Here is a 23,127-nt window from a genome sequence, read left to right as displayed (position 1 = left end):
AGAAGGAGGCTCAAGAGATAATGACTGACTAGGACTAGCATGCTCCTGGCTTCAAGTAGCCCTGTGAATATGTCACCCAGGCTCTAGCTCTGCCTGCATGGATAAATTGGGCTGTGTCATTTTCTGGTCTGGTCTCTGTGCCACACCTGCTTGACTGCAGCAGTGTGCAAACTAGCAGGAGGTTACTTTTTTAATGTTTGGTTACAATGAGCACACACGCACTGTATCACGTGTGTGAGAGCAAAGCTGCCGTTCTTACAGTCATCTTACCTGCGATGCGAATCACAGCCCTCTCTGCTGGATCCAGGACCTCCCCCGAGGCTGACTTGGAGCGTTTGACCCTCTGGTGTTTGGACAGGTTCCAGGGCAGGGTGTCTCCAAGACAGGGGACACTGCTCTTCTCTCCATAGCCTTCCTCCAGCGGGGTTCGGTCCCTGCGTCTGTCTTTACGCGCTGCCATCAACTACCTTTCAAAGAGTTTGAAAATTTTTATATGAATTAGAAGGTATGCAAACACGACAGACATGACTTTCAAATTGTGCAGACCAACAAAAAAAGCCCCTCAGAATTGCCACCTAGTATGATGTGTTGCAAACATGGCGGGTTCCACAGAAGAGGACCCACACCCTCTGTAGATGCAGGCCTCATTCTAAGGTTAAAAAACATGCATTATAAAAGAAGAGAGCAGTACTTGTCATTAAGGGTGGGGGAAATTTCCGATTCTTAGATGCATCGCGATTCGGACGTGGACGAATCTGAATCGATTCACAAACGTCCAAATTTCGATTATTTAAATCTGTTAATTAAAGTAATACAGAAGGTTCTAAATAATGCGGAACTAAGAAGTGCGGTACGCGTCATGTCCGGGACACTTTGGAATCGCACCTGGAGCCGACACGCGCACAGAGGAAAACAAACATGGCTGACCGCCAGTCACCTCGGCGTGAGATCCGAACAGCTCCTTCTAATTTAAAAGCAGACATGTGAAAACACTTCGGCTTCTACAACGTCGACGGAGGAAGCGAACTGGACAAGAGCCACGTTATATGTAAGCTGTGTCGTGCTAAAATAAAATACTTTGGCAACACAACAAACATGAGAAGCCATGTAACTCGATTCCACCCGACGGAGGAGTCGGGGAGACGGCAGACTGTTGTTGCTGCAGCTACTAGTGGGGCTACCGACCAGAGAACAATCTAGGAAAGCTGCCACCCTCATCGGAAAAGGCGAAGCGAATAACGAAGCCCAATCGCGACATTCATTGCCAAGGATTTGCCAAGGTATTGCACAAATGTTGGAACTTTCCAGTTTGCACGCATTTCTAATAGTGTAATAAAATATAATGGAAATGAATTCACCTCTTGTTTCTTATTACAAATGCACTGTTTTAAAAATTGCAAGTGACGAATGCTCATGATTATTAAGAAATGTGTGTTGTGAAAAAGTGCATCAATATACATAAATTAAAGATGCATCAATAATTGTTTTATAATCGAATCGTAGCCCCTGAATCGTAATCGAATCGGCAGGTGCCCAAAGATTCCCAAGCCTACCTGCCATGTTTATTTTACTGGTTATCAAAAGGTATATAAGTTTAAACCCTGCCAATACTGATCATTAGGTGCCCAAGGCCTCTGAAAATAAACATTCAACAACTTCTAACCACGCATGAGGCTAATCATTAAACCACTAACTCTTTAATGTAATATCCAACAACCAAGAGACACCCAAACTTTACAAACGCAGTAACTGTTGCGACAGGCTTTCTCTTGTGCATTGTGACTTCCCTCCTCTAATGTTTAACTGCCTTTGAAATGACAAGATAAAACTCAAAGTACTTAATGTTAGATTTCCATAAAATGCAAAATGCAGGGCTTGACACACAATGTACTTAGTGAAATATGACCGGAGGCATGTGGAGATGTCTGCAGTGAGAGGCTTGATCATGATATCAGCAAATATGGAGATCCACCTGGTCACATGCAAAATTGAAAACGTTACATTGCACCTCCGTGAGTTATTTTACTCTTCTTATGTGGAAGATGAGTTATGTCGGTAAGTAAGTAAGTTCACACCAAGCTGGGTTTTTTTTAAGTAACAAACAGACACAGCAGAACCAGACACATCAGAGAACCAAGTCAAACATAGCGCCTACATGACCCACAATGCAATTCGACCACCAGCAGTTCATTTTAAGGGCTAGTGCTGCATTGACTGATTTGGCCCATTGCTGTGAGACATCAACATCACCGCCATAATGGACTGGACAAAATTACCCTGTAAACAAATACATGTAAACAGGAGTTGCCATTTTTATCAATAAAAAAATACTAAAACATTTCCATTTCTTAACCAATCTGAATGAATCATGTTATATTTTAAGGTTTATGAAAGGTTTATTTTTTTTCTTGCTCAACCCATTCCCCATTGATCATAAACCCTTGAATATAAAAACCACTCACTGAAATCTGTTGGGAAATGTGGACATCATCGTGTTTTTATCCAGAAAAACTGCAGCTTCCCCGTTACATTTGTTTACATGCTTGCCCTGTCCAATATGGCGGCGACACTGACATATAATCCAAAGGCCAATGTGGCATCTTTGTATATCTAGGGCTAATGTAGCCTCAAGCACTAGCCTCGAGCATAGAGGAGAATTGATATCAATTGAAGCAATTGATGACATTCCCCACAGCTCCCTCTGGAGCCACAAAGGCTTTATACAACTTTTTACCCATATGCAGTAGAAACTCCCCAAGACCTGTAAACTCTGATGAGTAAAACTGGTGGAGTTCAACATTAAAGACTTTTCATGTTGATGTCCAGTCACTGTTGATGGTAAATGTAGTCAGATGACACAATGAATTCCTCAGTGCACCTGTAGACCGCACCTAACTTCACTCTTTGGGGTTCACAGCAGGGTAAACATTACTTTTAGACATGGCACCACACTCATACCTGCCCCCCTTAAACAATGATAGGTAGGAACTAATTAGCTCTTAGACAAGAGGGACATGAAGAAGAAGCTTAAATACTACACATGTAAATGTCTAATTAAAATACTAGTTAAAGTGCTGTCAATAATAATGAAATAATTATAACAGTAAACTTAACTTTCTGCAAGTCCATAATAATGTTGTGTTCCTACTGAAATATTCCATGTACACAGTAAACGGCACAGCTCAATAAGGGAACACAATATTAGTAAAGTAACTTACTACAAATAACCTAAATATGTAATGTGTATAGTAACTACCGTTACGCTAGCAGCAGGAAACAGCAACAAAGACTTGTTACATTTTTAAAGTGAGTAACATCTGATGAAAATATAACATATTTTTTAAAGGTACTGTAAGAACTGTAATGGTATTATTAAGTATTCATATTAGTATCACTCAGTATCAGCAAATACCCAAATGTAGACAAAGAAATAGCTATAAAATACATAGCTATAGGCTAAGCAGGTGATACATGGCAACATGGGTGTAGGAGTCACAAGCTTGCTCACAATGCATGCACTGCTAAATTGCTCTGTGAGCAAGCAAACTCAGTTTTCGTGGTCATCGTAGCACACACTGAATTTATTTCCTCAGCTGACAGTATTTAACATCAACACTGATTGGACATCCACATGAAAAGTGCTGAAGTTTCCCCTTTAAATCAACAATGCGCACTGTTCACTGACTTCAGGTGCATAACAAAAGTCAAAATGTCATTAGCCAAAAGTAAAACGGCACTTTCACTAAGTCAAGCATGCATCACTGTCCTACTTTGTTTAAGTGTAAAACTGCCTTACATTGCTAACGATCTCTCACTATGTGTTTTGTTTAGACTATTTGCTCAGACCTTTGCCTTCAGGTTAAACATTTACCAGTAATGTGCAGCTCGGTTATAAATAGCGACAGAGCAGAAAAGAAATCATCTATGTCACTGTGAAATATCACAACTCACTACGCATGACATCATACCGATATTATATGCCACTGTTTTGTATAGTACATTTTGTATAGCACTAAGGGGGAAATAAATTCTCCATAAAATTATTTGCAGTTAAAACCCAGCAGTGACTGGTAGAGAAGTACAATTAAATAGCATATACAGTATCTCACAAAAGTGAGTACACCCCTCACATTTCTGCAAATATTTAATTATATCTTTTTTTATTATATAACACTGGAGAAATGACATTTTGATACAATGTAAAGTAGTCAGTGAACAACTTGTATAAAAGTGTAAATTTACTGTCCCCTCAAAATAACTCAACACACAGCCATTAATGTCTAAACCGCTGGCAACAAAAGTGAGTACACCCCTAGGTGAAAATGTCCAAATTGGGCCCAAAGTGTCAATATTTTGTGTGGCCACCAGTATTTTCCAGCAGTGCCTTAACCCTCTTGGGCGTGGAGTTCACCAGAGCTTCACAGGTTGTTACTGGAATCCGCTTCCACTCCTCCATGATAACATCATGGAGCTGGTGGATGTTAGAGACCTTGCGCTCCTACACCTTCTGTTTGAAGATGCCCCACAGAGGCTCAATAGGGTTTAGGTCTGGAGACATGCTTGGCCAGTCCATCACCTTTACCTTCAGCTTCTTTAGCAAGGCAGTGGTCGTCTTGGAGGTGTGCTTGGGGTCGTTATCATGTTGGAATATTGCCCTGCGGCCCAGTTTCCAAAGGGAGGGGATCATGCTCTGCTTCAGTATGTCACAGTACATGTTGGCATTCATGGTTCCCTCAATGAACTGTAGCTCCCCAGTGCCGGCAGCACTCATGCAGCCCCAGAACATGACACTCCCACCACCATGCTTGACTGTAGGCAAGACACACTTGTCTTTGTACTCCTCACCTGGTTGCTGCCACACATGCTTGACACCATCTGAACCAAATAGGTTTATCTTGGTCTCATCAGACCACAGGACATGGTTCCAGTAATCCATGTACTTAGTCTGCTTGTCTTTAGCAAACTGTTTGTGGGCTTTAATGTGCATCATCTTTAGAAGAGGCTTCCTTCTGGGACATGATGCAGTATGCAGCATATGGTCTGAGCACTGACAGACTGACCCCCCACCCCTTCAACCTCTGCAGCAATGCTGGCAGCACTCATACGTCTATTTTCCAAAGACAACCTCTGGATATGATGCTGAGCATGTGCACTCATCTTCTTTGGTCGACCATGGCGAGGCCTGTTCTGAGTGGAACCTGTCCTGTTAAACCGCTGTATGGTCTTGGTCACCGTGCTACAGCTCAATTTCAGGGTGTTGGCAATCTTCTTATAGCCTAGGCCATCTTTATGTAGCAACAATTCTTTTTTTTCAGATCCTCAGAGAGTTCTTTGCCATGAGGTGCAATGTTGAACTTCCAGTGACCAGTATGAGAGAGTGTGAGAGCGATAACACCAAATTTAACACACCTGCTCCCCATTCACACCTGAGACCTTGTAACACTACCGAGTCACATGACACCAGGGAGGGAAAATGGCTAATGGGGCCCAATTTGGACATTTTTCACCTAGGGGTGTACTCACTTTTGTTGCCAGCAGTTTAGACATTAATGACTGTGTGTTGAGTTATTTTGAGGGGACAGTAAATTTACACTGTTATACAAGCTGTACACTGACTACTTTACATTGTATCAGTGTCATTTCTTCAGTGTTGTCCCATGAAAAGATATAATTAAATATTTGCAGAAATGTGAGGGGTGTACTCACTTTTGTGAGATACTGTATATAGCAGTTTATATGACCAGGAAAAGTTAGGCCTGAATGTGTGTGAAAATAAGAATAGAGATCAAGATTAAAACAGCTTAAATACACACATCTTAGTAATGGTTAGGCCTTACTTAGTAAAAGTGAAACCTACAGTGATAAACCTTAGCTCAATAAATGCAGGTTCATAAGTCATCAGCTCTCGTAAAACACTGTGTATGTGTGTCAAATAAACAGAAGCAGTGTTTCCTGAAAGGCGTCCCCTCCGGTCATATTGTCACGTCATGACAGACTCACTTAACTGTCAGCATAAATATTCAAAGAGAACTTCAGGGGCATGCTTTCACTGTCACAACAACAGTGACTTGTAAAAAGTACAGTATGTGTTAACAAATTATTCGTGTTAAGACATATTTCTGTGACAGTGAAGAGATAACCCCGCGTTCAAGGACCTGCGATATTACAGCAGGTGATATGTCTTGATGATGTCAGAGTTCAGAGTTCACGCCTTTGTTAAGTTATCAAGCTGTACATGTAAATGTTCTGACAGTCTTATTAGCATTGGACCATGATGTCATCATTTAACAGGCTACAGCAAATACTACGATCAGAGACATTACAGATATGTGTTTCTAGTGCACAGGTTTACAGTATTGACACTGGTTGTAAATGCTGATAGTAAACACTGTCAGATACCATAAAGCAACATTCTGTATGCTCCTCGTTGGAAAACATTCACGGTATTTCCAAAACTGCAACAACAAGTGATAAACTGATATACTGAGATAATTCATTTCAATTCAGTTCCAGTGGACTAATCATTTTAGTCATTTTTCAAGCAAAAGTGTCAAACATTTACCTGAGTGTAAGGATTTGCTTCTTTTCTTTGTCATTTATGATAATAAATGAAGAGTATTTGAGTTTTGGAGAGTCAAGATGCCACTTTCTCATGGAAATTGTTAGGAGTATTTCATACATCTTTTTGACCCTTTATAGACTAAACAAATAATTGTTTAAAAAACAAAAAAGAAAAATTGATCGATAATTAAAATAACTGTTAGTTGCAGTCCTAGATATTTCCTGAGAGACTTGTTAACGATGCCCGGGGTCCAGACCTTTAAATCACTTGACTGAAGATGGAACCAGTGTAAAGAGTTGACTATTCTGACTAATATCAGGCAGCTGTCAATGGTAAATAATAGTAAATTTACACAGATGTCATTGCACTAGGTCGGTGTGTTTTTGGTCTGTTTCAAAGATCACATGCGATATTAGTGTTCTCACTTTTGAGATGGGAATTTACCCCAGCATTTACTTGGTGATGTGTCATCAACCTGCCTAATGGCTATACTGCATTACAAACCACACAGTAATGCCACAGAGAAATTAATGACCAGTGCTGCTGGATTACAGTAAAAGCCAGTCTACTAACTGCCTCATAAATTTTAAAATGTCAGTCTTAGTCATCCATGTGATAAAATTCAGTCAAACATACCTCTTGTAATGTTGTTGACAGTATTAAAATTGTGGTGCAGTAGAAGTGATAGCTAAAGGATGATTAGAACAAGCTTATTCAGGGTTATGGTGCAGTTTAAACTATGCATGATCTTATTGGGCACCTTAAGGACCCCAGGAACCCGCATTTCCTGATTACTGGCCTCAAGCATCTGCAACAAACCGCACTCTAAAATATCCGAATAATGGAATGACTCAGTAAGGCAAGTTAACACTAGACTACTCCACTGTCATTCCCAGTTTTTCTGTAACAGTTCACCCAAACACATGCACACACACTGGCGGTGAGGACGTGTGTTGTCTTACCTTGCTGCTGTACTGGATCGGTGCGTAAAAGCCTGTCAAAAAGCCATGAATGCAGGTGCCGGTGCTTCAGTCCGTGTCCTGCAGGTTATCGCCAACCAAAACAAATTAAGTCCCTGGGAGCCCGTGTGTGTGTGTGTGTGTGTGTGTGTGACAGCGCACTGGCATGCGGGTGTGTGTGTGCCGGTAATGTTGAGATAGCCACTCCTTTCACGGGAGGCAGGGCTGGACTGAAGGAGGCTGGAGAGACGACCCGCCGCGCGGAATCCGCAGTCATCTGTGTTGTTTCTCCACTGGCCCTGCTCGCTCCTCTTTCTCACCCAACATCCCGCCCTGGCGACACCCCTGGATTTTAGAGGTCGTTAATCATTCATGCATCCGTTCACTGGCACCCCAAAGCTGCCAAATGCCGCGTCCGATCTTCATGATTGCAGAGAAAGGAGGAAGCAGAGCGTCCTTGCCGGAGCTGCTCGATGCACGCCGCGGACCTGCTGTGAATCCAGTGTACCGATCGAGAGCAATTAACGTCGGTGTCTGTCCTCCAGCAGCAGCAGGGTCTGGTGCAGCGGTGAAAAGCTGCATGACTCACTGTTCGATTAGTTCGCCTGGCTGTCCCGGGCTGAGCATTGTTGTGTCTGCAGGCGGCAGAGCTGTCAGAGGGGAGAGGTTAAGAAAACGAAGCTTTTTAGACTGTGGTGATGCTTGGATTAGGCAAATCTAAAAGGGAGATGATTAATTAAACATTCACGTGTTAACAGATATCACGTGACACTATGTGACCTCATGTGGGAATCACACACAGTAGAACATTTAGTATTTTAAATGTGTTACATTCATTTTTTTTATTCTACTGCCTGGCTTGGATCCAGTCATTATTAATAATTAATATAATGGGAAACATTTTTAAGTGTAGCCAGTGTGGACACTCATGTAAATCTTAAAGCCAAAATAATAATATAATGAATTCCTTGGGGGAATACAGTAAGGCCAGCATCTACTATGAACAGGCCTGAGTCAGTATTAATTAATTCCTGTTTTATGATTTGCTGTATAATGTAACATGTTCATATGCAAGGTCTCTCAAACAATATAGACATTGCTTAGGTGGTTTCTGCAGGTGTCAACAAGCTAAATTTAGAGCTTTTTAGGAACTTTTTGAGACCATTTCAAGAGCAATTTAAAAACTGTTTCACCTCCATACTAGCAAAGAAGTGCATGTGCAGTCTACAGTTTGGTTCAGTGTTTGTTTCCTTTGTTGCAGTCGCAGTGTGACCAATACATTTTTCTCCAAAACACATTTAAAAGCGAGACTAAAGTTAAAGCCAGCTTTGTAAAATTACCATTAACGTGTTAATTCAATTTTACAGACCTGTTAAAGGCGTATTTTAGACATTTTAAGACATATTTAGAGACATTTAAAGCAATAGTTCTCCCAAAAATGAAATTTCACTATACTCACCCCTGTTCTGATGTGAGGATGGGTGAAGATCGCCAGTTCACAAAACACTCCTGTTGCAGCCAAATCCAACACAATCAAAGTGAAGGGTGACCAGTTTTAAAATGTAAAAAAAAAACACAAAAAATCCCACAAAATGTCTCCATGATGCTCCTGTGGTGTAATCCAAATGTCTGTAAGCCGCAACATTAAAAATTGACCCCAAAAGATGCCATTTACTCCATATTTTTAGCCTAAATGTCAACTGTAGCCTCTCAGACTGGATCTGCGTGCATGGTGTAAATGGTGTCTTTTTGGGTCAAATTTTAATGTCGCGGCTTACGGACACTTGGATTACACCACATGAACAGTATGGAGACATTTTGTTGGGGGGGTTTGTGTTTTGGGTTTTTTTTTACATTTTAAAACTGGTCACCCTTCACTTCAATTGTACTGGGTTTGGCTGCAATGCTGTTTTCCGCTGAAGCTCAGGGAGTGTTTTGTGAACTGGAGATCTTCACGCATCCTCACATCAGCACAAGGGTAAGTAGATACTGAGTGACATTTCATTTTTGGGTGAACTATCACTTTAACACCTAAAATTCCAAATTACTATTTTATTATTTAAGACTTTTTGAGGACCTGCAGAAACCCTGGCCTATTACTTCTGAATAAAGTCCAGGTGGGATGAAAATGTGTAAAATTAAGTGTGTAAAATTAATGTGTAAAATTAATTACCTCCATTCCACTTGAACATCTTCAGGCCTCTACAAACCCTTCACACAAACCAAGGGCAGACAAAAAGTAGACAATGCTTCATTTTAAAGACTCAAAACTGAAAAGGTTAGGAACAAGACTGCTGTTAGCAATTAAACTACCCAAATTATCTAACAGTAAGCCTGCTGAAGACCTTCCTCACAGCTTAAACACAGGAGGTAGCAATGATACTTGCTAATGTCCCATTCAATTTAGAGTAGCAGAGCATTTCAAATGAGCACAGCATACGCAATAGCAGCATCCTGACTCCCTTTGACTGGAATGGAACGGGACCTTGATTAGTATCACTGGTAACACCTGTGTTTACCCTGTTATTTCATGTCATGTCTGCTATGAAAAAGGTGTATTAGGCAGACATCTCTCTGAACTTACTTCTCTCTTCAACCACATTTTTGACCAACTCCAGCTCCCCAAACTATCAAGAATGTCAAAAATACCCTATAACTTTCTGTCAGTCACAGGTACTGTATCGTACACACATCACTGTCATTGGTAGCTGAAGTGACTGACAGGCTTCACAGCATGTTCACAAACACCCTGGAAATCTCTTTAACGTCGATAAACAGTGTTCTTTACCTCATAACTGTTAAACACTATCATGTCAGTAGGCCCTGCATCAAGAAATATGCCCTGCAATTTGTGCAATTCATCAAGCTATGAATATTTATAAATCAACAAGCTTTGTATAGTTATCATGTTGGTAGCTCTATGAAATTAGCATTCACTGATAAAATATTATACCTGTCACATGCAGGTTCTTTGCAAACATAAGGGTATAATTTATGGGTTTCTGTACCAAACAAGGACAGTGAATCTACCCACTTATAATGTCACAACCACTGAACATCCTCAGCGCACTGTAATGCTACACAGCAGCGCAAGATCCATTAGCGCAGCCTAATGGAAAAAGCACTGGGAAGTCCAGACATAATCAAACCCCAGTGCAGAGGTCAGGCAGTACATCCGCTCAGTGAAACTGTTTTGTCTTATTTTCACACAAAGCCCTTCTGAAGATGTCCTGAAAATACTATCTTGTGATGATCTTTGCAAATCAGCCAAATACTCCTCGATTAAAAATGCAAAGTTAAACCTTAAGATGGATAAAGTATTATACCCTACTGCAGTACTGCAGTATTTCAACTCAGGACAGCATTACAGTACATTTAGGGGAAAATATTGTGCTCTCTACTTCCTACCATTTATTTGACAGTTGAAAATGACTGAAATGTATACGATAATTGGTGAATGACTGTCATCTGTTGAATAACCCAGAAGGGGCACTGTGAACTTTGACATCAGAGAGGGTTCTGTGTCAAATATTTTATAGTTGCTTTGTACAGTGTAACCTCCTATCTGCATTCTAGTCCACTTGTGAACACTTTGTTTTTTTAATATTACATCATACTGTAAAATTGTCATGGACCACCGCTATTGTTATTGTTTATGAATTCTTTTGTATTGTTTATTATAGATAATATTTGGGTAATGATTTTTCATCAGTTTGAGTGGATTTTGAGCAATAAAACATCAAACCAATCTGGCAACACTACTACAAAAAGCAGCGTCTAGTTCAGACCTCTTGTCATAGTTCAAATGTATATGAATTATGTGGCTTAAAGGGGGAAAATTTTCCAATATTTCACCAAAAAAGCAAAAATTCTGTCCAAAAAACACAAATCTGAGTAAAACTGCCTACAATTTTGCAGCAAAATCTTAGTGGATAGATGGAGTATTGACTTTCAGTTGAGTAAAGGATCTGAATACTTCTTCCACCCCTGCTACTCTGGAGACACAGTGTCCATGTACCCGCTCACCTCTGCTTGTCAAGGAAAAGTCAATTATCTTGTCAGTGACAAATGTCTCACTTTTCCCTCACAGCCAGATGTGTACAGCTTAGTGCAGAACATGGACCAGACACTCAGTGACCTGGGAAGGGCATGGCTACTGTGGCCTTGAATGATACAGTGCAAGGGAAGGCATGTGCACAATAAACTGCACTCATTTCTGGGACATTTCAACATGATGTCTTCATTGATAACATTTTTAATGTGACTAACAGTACAGTATCACCAAGGCCATTCACAGAAACAGCTTTTTTTCATCACAGGCATAAAGAAGCTGTTGTAGAAGCTATACAAATCTGAAAAAACAGATTCTGATAATAATGAGATTAGGGCAGACTTTGAACACTCAGAGCACTTGAATGATGAAAAGATAGTTCCAGACTTTTTCACAAAGATAACCTTCCTTTGCTCCCAGCACACAGACTCAATAAAAACATTCTGCCATAGCTCTCATCTCAAAGACTGCGCAGATAAATACACCTGAGACATTTCCATTGTTGTACAAAGGGGCTAACCTTGTTTGACAAGCTGAAATTGGTGTGGTGCCAGTGTAACAGTATTATGAATGAAATAATGGCCTACTTTCCAATGCAGTATCTGCACTTAATGCTGTCTGCCTGTACTGGTATAAATGCAGAAAGTTGACATTTTGTGTTAAGTTACAACTGGTAGCATCAATGCTGCATGTAGAACTACAGATACAGAGCTGATCACATTAAAAAGAAGCTCTTTTTTCAACAAATTAATTTAATTGTACTACTATAGAACAAGGGTCACCACAGCCAATTAACTACTATGTGAGCGATAATGTACAGTGAGCAGGCCATTATGGTGAAATAAACCCCCACAGGGTGATGCAGGACCCCCTTCAGGATTATTCAAGACCCCTCCACTTCCCATCCTAAATTAGAGTATAAGTACATTAGTATTTAATACTCGATTCTGATTGTTCAGTTACAACACATACAACAAGGTTTGTTATTTCTTTATAGCAGACTGTTGCTACTTGTAACCCATTAAAATACAATGCATGTAAAATGTCAAAATTGACCATGAAATTCAAAATGGCGGACTTCCTGTTGGGTTTAGCCTATGGGTCCAAGAGACTTTTTTGTGCGACTGGTCATGATACATGTGTGTACTGATTTTCAGCGTTAAACGTGCCACAACGGGCTACACTTTAAAGGGCGTGACCAAGCCATTTGACCACACCCATCGGCAAGACTCACATCATATGTTCAGGCCTGGACTACTATTGAACATGTCAAGTTTCAACTAAATAAACATAAGTTAACACAGCTTTGTGTGTTTTGGTGAAACATCAACCTTTGCCGTGCCATCATGGTAATGCCTAGTGTCTTGATGATGTGTCAAGAGCTTCACAATATAGCATTATTAAGGTCTTAAGGCCTTTCTGACCAGACTTGAGTTGGATATGGTCAAAGTCTAAAACATGTCACTTCCTGTTGCCAGTAGGTGGCACTTTGACTATTGTGGAATATTGTCATGTAGATGTGTTCAGGGCAGGACTGTTATCGAACATGTGAAGTTTGGTGCAGATCAGATGCCTTCTTCTTGTCACAGTGAGGTCGGGCCCCCAGCAGCCACCAGCCAGCCACAGGAGGTACCAGCCTCGCTGAGACTGTTGCAGTGATGTCGAGTGCCCAGTGGTCTGGCCTTGCTTTGCCTTGTTGTGTATCTTCTGATTACAGTTGAACACGTTCACTCTTGATATGTTATCTTCTCTTAAGTTCTGCCTCATACTCTCATAAAAGCTGTGAACACTAACACAGAGGTGGGGCCATTGCATACCTTGCAGGGTCCTACACAACTTGCATAGTGTGCATATAGGGCCGACCGGCTCTGCCCTTAGTGCCTAACTTCTTTTCCCTGTTCCCTTATACCTTCATGCACTCTATGTATCTGTAAATACTGAACAGATACATAGTAGAAAAAGTTAAGATGGGATAAAATACACTGTATGTTGCGGTAGGCGGTATTTTTCTGATTTGCACATTTTGGACTGGGTATTTTTAAGTTGATAATGTCGTCTGTTAGAGGTCTCTGTGTCTCTGTGATCCATTAACATTTCCACACCACTGTTTGGGGTCTCCTAGCTACCTTTTACATCTCCTCAGTCATTCTGCCCAGTTTGGTCTTTATTTGGTCTGTAATTTTTAGGTCTTGCCAAAGTATCAAGACAACCAAATGTTTTGCCTCCTACTAGTTTACTGTTTGTGTCTCTGCATTAATTAGCTCTCTATTTACTGCTCTGAGGCTGTGTGGATACAAGTCTGCCAGCAAAGGATTTAAAGGCTGGCTTTCACAGACCAAAGCTTCTGACATGCTTTTTTTTCTTCAAAAAAACAGTTGCGTTTCTTCATTTGTTTGTTAATTTTAAAACCCACATTCCTAAATGCAAGAAAACAAAACAAAAATGAACTAGGAAAAAAAAAACCTAGTGGCAAAAAATCACAACAATAATGATAATAATGATAATGAAAGACATGAAGGAATCTATGGCTGCAAATTGTAAGAACTTTCCTTAATCAATCTTTGGTAACATTAATGACCAATCAGTCAATTAATAGTAATTTTGAAAAATATTACAGATTTTTCTCATGTATTTCTCCAAAGCAACATATTGAATATTCTCTGACAGATTTGTGCAGCTACAGCATGACACATATAAAGAATTATAGGCCTAAATATTAAACACATATAATTGAATTTCAGATAACATGTGCAGTGTGCTCATAAAAATATTCCCTGCTATATTTCAGATCTTTAATCATTGATGAAATTTTTCATGATCAATCAAATAACACTGACCAATCATCCCTAGTTCTAACTCTTAAGAGAAAAAACAATTCTGTACTCTCGAACAAAAACTTCTTAACCAGATATGAATCCCAAACATCTTCAGAAGTACACTTATAAATTCAAACCAACAGTTTGCCTCTAGTTAAGTAACTTAAGCTGTGGTGCAACTGGTGGTACTCAAGCTCTCTCCAGTGGCAAACTTGGAAATGCCCTTCTAATGGACAAAACATGACAAAATGCCCTCTAGAGAGGCAACTCTAGTGGACAACATGACAAAGTGCCCTCTAGGGTGCCCCTGCAGTGAACAAACCATGATTACAGTTTTTGGATCACTTCAGCACAATTTTGAAAACAGGTCTGACATTGTCAGAACACAACACAGTTCACACACCCACATATCCAAGTAGCAGAATATCTGAGATCTTTTGCAAAATTAAACACTTCATTCAAAACTATACAGTAAAACACACAATTGTGCTAAAACAAACAGTTAAACATTTCTTTTTTTTTCAGAGATAATGTTGAATAAATTACATGAATATACTGATCAGAAACAACACATGAGATCAGTACTACACACTGATGAAAGTAATTATTTCTCTTCACATTGTAAAATCAGTCAATACATCCATGCGCTTCCAAAGGCTGCATTTTGCTCTGAAAATCAGAATGGCACATATTCAAAATAGAATAAAGGCCATATTAAAAACAGAAAAAAACACTTGTTGAGGGGAAAAAGAAAGCATGAATTACAAAAACCCCTAAGCATCATCTCTTTGCCTCACTTGAACTGGCCACGACACTTCATCCACATCACAGACAGTAGACAAATCAAAATATGTAAAATGTCACAGGACAGCATACAAGGCATCATTTCAAACATGGAATGTTGGTACCAAAAGCAGATTGGAGCTAACCCTAACTCTAACTCTAACCCTAATCCATTAAACAGATTTTTGAGGTATTTTGAAAGGCAATACTTTACAAGGCCAAAAGTTGACATCATGTAAGATTTCTATCTGTCTAATATACTGTAGAAAAGTGTGTTCAGTGACGTGCAAAACACTGTGTGCAGTATTTTGCAAAAAGTGTGAGGCTGAAAATGTGCTCATATAGTTATCTGGGCTGATATTTTGCTCCTTTAGTGTCAGGTTTCACTAGCTATGTGCTATTTTTAGTTTTAGTGTGTAAGCAATTGTAAAAAACTGTAAATGCCCTGTGTCTTCCAGTGGACGAAGTGCCCTCCAGGGTGCCCTTTCATAAAATGTGATGAAGTGCCATATAGGCTGCCCTAGTGGAACATTATTTGGTCTCTACATGCTTTTAAATAGTTAAATAGCTCCCTGTGTGATGTTATTAGAGAGTTGTCGTAGTTGATGTACGATAAAACAATTTCAGTTTGAACTGGTTAGAGAAGCAAGCTGGGGATCGGACGCTTGCCTTTACCTAACTGCTGCAGTGGCAGTGGCCAGCAGATATAAGACTGTGGTTGTGCTGAGCAGCTTCCAGGAATTAATGTGAAATCCCCGATCCTAATGTCCACCTCCACAGACCCACGGACTGTGAGGTGTGAGTCTATGAGGTCTTAGGGCTGTCCCACTGTCAAATAGCCAAGTCCATGAGGGGTCTCTCACAGACTTTTTGAGCCCTTTATGCACAATTTCCATCCGCACTTCTGCAGACTTTGCCTGAAGACATTACCCACAGTTTATAATGTTGTGAGGTTAAAGGGTCATCACGGCAACCCAAGAAGTGTTTTTTTAAAGGTCCTCTTGATTATTTTCATTATTCTATATGCAAAGATTTTTTTTATTCACAAACAGAAATGTATTAAATCACTACTCAAGATCTCATCTTTTCTTCTTGAGCTGATTCTTAACCACTTGGTTTATTAAACAGCAAAAAAGCACTAAGCTTTTAAAACATTATGGAACATTTTCCCCTGAAACCTCTGACTGAATATATTCATGGCTATGTATATGTTTAAGCCTCTTTTTTATTTTGATCTTAATATTTTAATATGTATTATAATTTGTGTCACTTTGATATGTCATAAAGTGCTGTTAAATACCTATTTGTACCATTGCTGACCCCTCACAGCCTCTCACAGTCAAGTGCTGCATGTGACATCAGCTAATGTCTGTAGGGTTTCGGGCTAAAGCTTTGAGGGGGACATTGGGACTGGACATAACAGTGTGACTGTGATAAGGATGCTCTTGCAAAAGACAGCACTGCTCTAAGTGAAGTCTACCTGCATAAAGACTTTTGCAAAAATTTTATTTAAAATTTCAATTTGAGTTAAAACAAAAGAATTGTGTTTAAAGTTTGGTAGTTTTGGAGTCTTGCTGTTGGTGCATTACTTCTGTGTACTGTTCTGTTCTGTGTACACAAGTCATGTGAAAAAAGTTGTATGAGTTTTAAACAAATGCATCAGTTAGAAATTTGAAATTCAAACTTTAAATAGGTCTCGGCATTGATCACAAACAGCAGCCAATCAGAAATGGCAAACAAGTCAAACTCTTTTTAATTGTTTCAACAGAAACAAAAATAGCAGTCCACCAAGGAAAAAGTCTGAGGTTAATGGAAACAAAGAAGAGGAATATGTTGACTGTTCAGTTCAGTACCTATCTTAAAGGCCTATTCAAGCTTTATTTACATACTTTGCTTTCAAAGGAAATAAGCTAAATTGCTATTAAAGTTAATGTAAGCCCTGCACAAGGTGGTTTCTTTGACAGTTTCTTCACTGCTGGTTGCAGAGAAGTTATTTGAAGCCATGACTTTTTTGTTAAGTTAATTTATTTCTCAGAGAACTTACCTGCAACACTCAATTCAAACATGTTCTACCTCCTCTGAAATGCCCAGAGCTGCTTTTGGAAGGTTTATGTGACATATGTCCGCATACGAAGGAGGCTGGAGAGAACAAAAGAGACAGCATCAGTTGATTACAGTCCTGCTGATACTGCCTGTGTTTCTAACAGTGTACCATACACACACCTCAACACATTCACCTGCCGCAGCCAGGAACTATAACAAGAGCAACACTGCCCTCCAGTGGAATTTAATAAGAAAAATATTTCCTCAGATTCTATTACTGTAAAAGTGGGACTGAGTTCAAGGCAGGTCATGGATTATTTGACCAATTCCTCATGAGAACAGTCTTATTAAACCAATTGGAAGAAACTTTGTCTTATCCACAAAGCCTCAGACATAACACTCACCACATCAATAAAGATCATCCTATTCCTCAAGCACTTAACATTCTCCAGGCATCGACTTCCTTACCCAACGGAAATACCACCTTAGCCACCGTGAGCCTTTTTCTGTTTAAGGCATCATATTTTTTTTTATCTGTTTGTGTGAAGGAAGGCGCATATTTTCAGAGAGCAATCATGCCAATAAAGCCATGAAGTAATGACGGAAATCTGGCATGCTAAAGCAAACGTTATGTTCAGTATATATGATTTACATAAACAATAAATGGAAAGACTGAACGCTTCTCCGCAATGAGTCACTTCTAGACCAGACTGCATCATGGGAGAGTATGCGCTGGCAATAAGAGGGCAGCAGAGCGCTTTGAGATATGTTTGCTCTAACTTATGACTATGTATCAACAATATTAAAGTGGAAATATAACGTGATTATTACTAATCACCAAACACACTCGTCACACCACACAGGCATGCAGGATGCAGCACTGGCCAGATGCACACACAAACATGCACAATCCACACGCCCATGAGTCCACACACACACACACAAACGAGTCGAGTGCGAAACCACATATACACACAGGAGCACTAGCTCGCCATAAACCACATTCATACACACACGCACACTCCTGCAGTGCATACCTCCCCACTACTGGTCCAGACCCAGACACCGCATGCCAGTGCACCTCGCTCCCTGAGCCACAGGCCGCAGGAGTAGAAGAAGAAACAGATGGGTACCAGCTGTTTGGATGAGAGCCCCGGGTACACAGCTACTGTATTGCAACCCACACACACACGCACACACATGCATGCATGAACACGAACTCATTCAAGTTGTTTAACTGTGCGCACGCCTATATTGCTTCTAGTATTTACTCACATAGCATTAACAGGTAACGTTTTGTTGGTGATCTGTTAGACCGGTCCAGACACCCTTTAAGGAGATGATCCAAAGTCACAGGGGGCCCCCAAATCTTTGTCTGCTCTGAAGTTTCCAAAACTAGATTTGAACATGTTAACTAAATTGCAATTTATACAAAAGTCTGTATACAAAACTATCTGAAAAGACACATTTTTGTTCTCTCTGAAACTCTGTGATAAATCATTACTCTTCTTTTGGTGAGTATAAATGTATATACACATATAAGTACTAGAAAAGACTCATTTACCAAAGGTAAACATTGTAAGAATGGAAAAAAATACAATTGACATTATTTCTGTACAGTAAAGCTTTGGAACTTACTAACTTAACTACTTATTCTCTTCATGTCTGTGCATATTTGGATGGGCTCACCTTGTCTTAGATTCAAGTGGAGGGGGCTCCAAAAAAAACACATGAGAACTAAGAGGTCAAAATGCTGACTTTGAATGTGTTCATGTCCAAGAGTTTTTTGCTCTAAAATGTAAAATCCTCTTGACTGGCTGAGCCACTAAACGTGTTTCACCCGCTGAAGGAAAAATAGAATGTGAAAAGTGCCCAGAACAAGCAAAAAGTAAAGACTGCTGCACTACAGGCGTCACTGGGGAAGTAATCTCTATAAATAGATATCTGCATATGAGTTCAGAATCTGGAGGCAGGGAACAAGATTTAGGTAGCCTAGACAAGTTTGTAGTAATATTGACCAATCACGTTCGAGTGGGCTTAGGTTCCATGCAGGTGAATAGTCCATGTGGAGAGCAGAACAGGTGGAACACACTGGCTGAAATGCATTCTTGGAACCCCTTGGCCATCGTCTGACAGTGATTTAACTTTTTACTAATTGTTTTTTTTATTTATCGGATTCATTTGAAGAGTCAATCCAGTCGTACACATCATCTCTCAGCTCCAACGCCATTCTTGCATCTCAAGTTGCTAATCAGACTGAAAACAATGACCAGCGCAGGGAAGATGAAGTCTTGGCCCACATATTCATTTTCCAGGTATCCACTAGCACTGGAAGCCCAGAAACACTGGCCACTGCCCCCAGCAACAGGTGGGACTACTTGGTTACCTTTAGGCACCAAAAGTACTTGGTTAGGTTTAGGAAAAGATTGCTGTTTGAGTTAAAGTTAGTATGTTACCTGTTGTATGTCACGTGATTGAAGTCATTTACCTAATGTAACATAAGCAACCTGAAATAAATGAACACTGACTTTTGGTTTTACATGGGACTCAAATCCTGGCCGCCTGAGTCAAAGTCCTGTGTTTGTGGTGAAGGTCACATAGGTAATGTAACATATTTAACTTCTAAACAAGCCAACACTAATTTGGTATAGTACACAAACTCCGGAGTCGAGTGTAAATGTTGTGTGATTGTTTGAAGTATCCGTCCACCCTGTCTGCTCCATATGTGGATTTTCACTTCCTCCTTTGCTCAGCAGCAGCAGCCAGGTGTTTTCAGCCCAAAACTAATACACTGGTAGACAGAGGTAGACAAATTGGTTCTTCACTACTACTATGAGCAATAGTAGTAGTAATAGCACTTACAGATTGGCCTGGATAAGGTAGCAGTGTCCTTATTAGCGGTGTAAGACAGCAGGTGTAAGAGCTGAAATAGTATCAGGTTGGAACAATCCATGGAGAGAGTTACAGTATAAAAACAGGATATGAAATGAATATAACTTTAGAAGTTTGTTTTCTCAACAACTGCGACCACTGTTCCCTAAATAGACGTCAAGTTAACCATCCACAATGAGGGCAGTGGACGCTGTTGATCATCCAGGATTCTCTTTCTTTCTTTATGTTTCCTGCCTGAACCCAGCAATTTCTGATCCAACCTCAACTATCAACTTTCTTCCTATGAGTCAACTGAGGTGGTGGCTCCTTCAGCTCATTACAACATGACTTATTGAAACCAAAACTCTCCCTCTAATGCCTGAAATGCATGCTTCCTCTGTCTGAATGCCATTAGTTACAGCCAGCGGTTGTTCTCTCTTATTACATTCACTTTGAACGCAATCTGTCTCATTAAATAAAAATTCAGCATTGTGTGAAGTACAGTAAAGTCAGGGTTTAATTCCTTGGTACTTGAGGCTGCTGTGACAGTCCTGCCACTACAAACGTGACATTAAACATCACAGAGCGCCATCTGCGCAGCTTACCGGCATCCTGGAGCAACACTCGATACTGTACCAGCGATTGAACACGGTGCAGGAAAGAAATGACAAATGGGAATGGTATTGTGTGTATGGTTTAACCACGGTCGTCCTGTGATTTCCAGCCTCAGTGCTGATGTGGTCTGGCCAGTGTGGGTTTAGAGGGCAGACCAGAGCAACAGTAGGCTGGTTCAGGATCTTTTTCCCTCTCCAAGCCAACAGGATGTCTTTAATGAACCACAGTGTGTTTGAACTGTCGCATCTCGCCATACAGCAGTCCAGCCCTCATCGCTGGCGTGCACAACATGAAAAGGAAGAGGCAGTGAAATAAGAAACACGCTAAATGCTGAAGATGTATCAAATCCAGGAAACGCTGTCTCCGAGACAAAGACCACAAATCAAATGTTGGCCATAGGGCAACGTCTCTGGGTATTGTGGAAGTTTCAAGTGACTGGGGCAGCCCTGTTCTTGTTGTGCCCAGGCAAGTGTTTTTCACTTCCCTGCACTTGCAGAATTAAAGATGCTAACTAGAACCACAAAGGGTTCTTCAGTTTGTTGCCATAAGAGAACCTTTTTTGGTTCCTGGTAGAACCTTTTATAAAGGTTCTACTTGGAACTTTTCAGAGGGTTCTATCTAATATCCAACTTAAAGGGTTGTAATTGGAACCATCTGCAAAAGGTTTCAGTCAGAACCCCCTGTGAGAGGTTCTAAAGGATAACCCTTCTGTGGTCTAATAGTTCCACCCAGAACCCTGTCTGGGGGTTCTGTCCAGGATCTTTCCACCTTCTAAGGTTGCTAACAAGAACCCACCCAGGGGGTTCTATCAAGAACCCTTTTATATTCCAATGGTTCCATGTAGACCACATCCAGGAAAATCTACTGAGAATAGGTTTATATTATGGTACAAAGAACCCTTGCACAGGTATCTTTTTTCCCAAAAATGGTTCTTTACATGAAAAGGGTTCTTAATCCAACTTTAAGTATTAAATAGAAATCTCGACAAAGTCTTTCTTCAGAAAAGGGTTGTTCAGAAACCTAACTAAGAGGGTGTTGCAGGGTGCTGCCTAGAACCAACCCAAGGGGTTTTCCTGTAAATCCCTTTTGTATTTGAAGGGCTTTATTGAGAACCCATCCAGGGGGTTCTATCTCAACAATCGTCTCTGCAGATCTTTCCAGAATCTGTCCACCCTCAAAAACCCACCCAGGAGGTTCCACCAAGAAACCTTCTATATTCCAAAAGTTTTATCTAGAATGGGTGGGTGTTCTCCTGAGAACCCTTGTATGTTATGGTACAAATAACCCTTGACAAAATCTTTCTTCAAAAAAGGGTTCTTCAGAAGCAAAGGGTTCTGGGTAGAACCTCAGCCCTTTTAAGAAGAACCCTTTTGGAACTCTTACTTCTAAGAGTGCGCTGTCTTCCTGTCAGGTTTGACGCGACCTCAGAGTCAGATTGCAGCCAATGTTTTAGTGAAGACTGAAGCTGCTTGTTGATTTATTTCTGAGGGTTTTTAGGGAAACACTGTTGTTTACCACAGGTTCCACTGTACTGGGATTGACCCTGTTTGCTTTCTGAGTGAGTTTACCTGTCATGTCCACAAGATGGTGTTGCTGGTGTATCATATAACCCACCGAGCCGCAGTGCCAGTTATTGTGGCAGCAACAAAGAGAAAACAAGCTCACATCATTATCACGATATCTGCAAACTGTGGTGATGGTTCAGTAACTGTGAGTGTTGATATGCTGCATATTGTTTCAATTACTCCAAACTGTTGTTCCAGACCATGCCATAGGAAAATGCTCAAAATACTCCATGTTTGATCTTGTGGGCTCTTGTGAAACTGGAAATGAATGGTGATTAACTATAATGATGATCATCATGGTGAAAGGTTTTGTGCCACAGGTTATTTGACTGTGAGCTGGTCTATGTAGAGTAGACCTAAAAAGGAAAGCCCTTCAAACTATTACTGTTTGTGAAGACACGTGCAGCTTAAGAGTCACATTCCAGTTTATGAGACAAGATGATTTACAGTCGGCAAATAAACTTGTGTCATATTTAATCAAAAAATGGCAATGACTCAAAGACACGAAATCTGTCAAAGTGTAACATAGTTGTTTTCCTTTCCACCTCGCATGGCAGTTGGAAACAAATGAACTGCTTCAGTCTAGCTCAGTTTTATTTGTGTGTGTGAATGTGTGCATGTGTGTGGTGTTGTAGTGGGAGGCTTTGTAGTGTTGAGTGAGAGAAAAGGATATGGCTATGATTAAAGTAGGCACTAAAGCAAAGGTGGTAATTGGGATCATAAACACTCACTTTTCCATTTACCCCTCTAATGAAGCGTTCCTGTTTATTCTGAGGAGCCGATTCATCAGAAAACACAGCATCCACTCAGAGCTATTCTTGAATGTTTAGCACTCTTCAGATCTGCTTATATTATGGCGGCA

Source organism: Lutjanus erythropterus, chromosome 9 (genome assembly GCF_056507025.1).
Source record: "Lutjanus erythropterus isolate fLutEry1 chromosome 9, fLutEry1.hap2, whole genome shotgun sequence".
Classification (NCBI taxonomy): domain Eukaryota; kingdom Metazoa; phylum Chordata; class Actinopteri; order Lutjaniformes; family Lutjanidae; genus Lutjanus; species Lutjanus erythropterus.
This window is presented reverse-complemented; position numbering follows the sequence as displayed.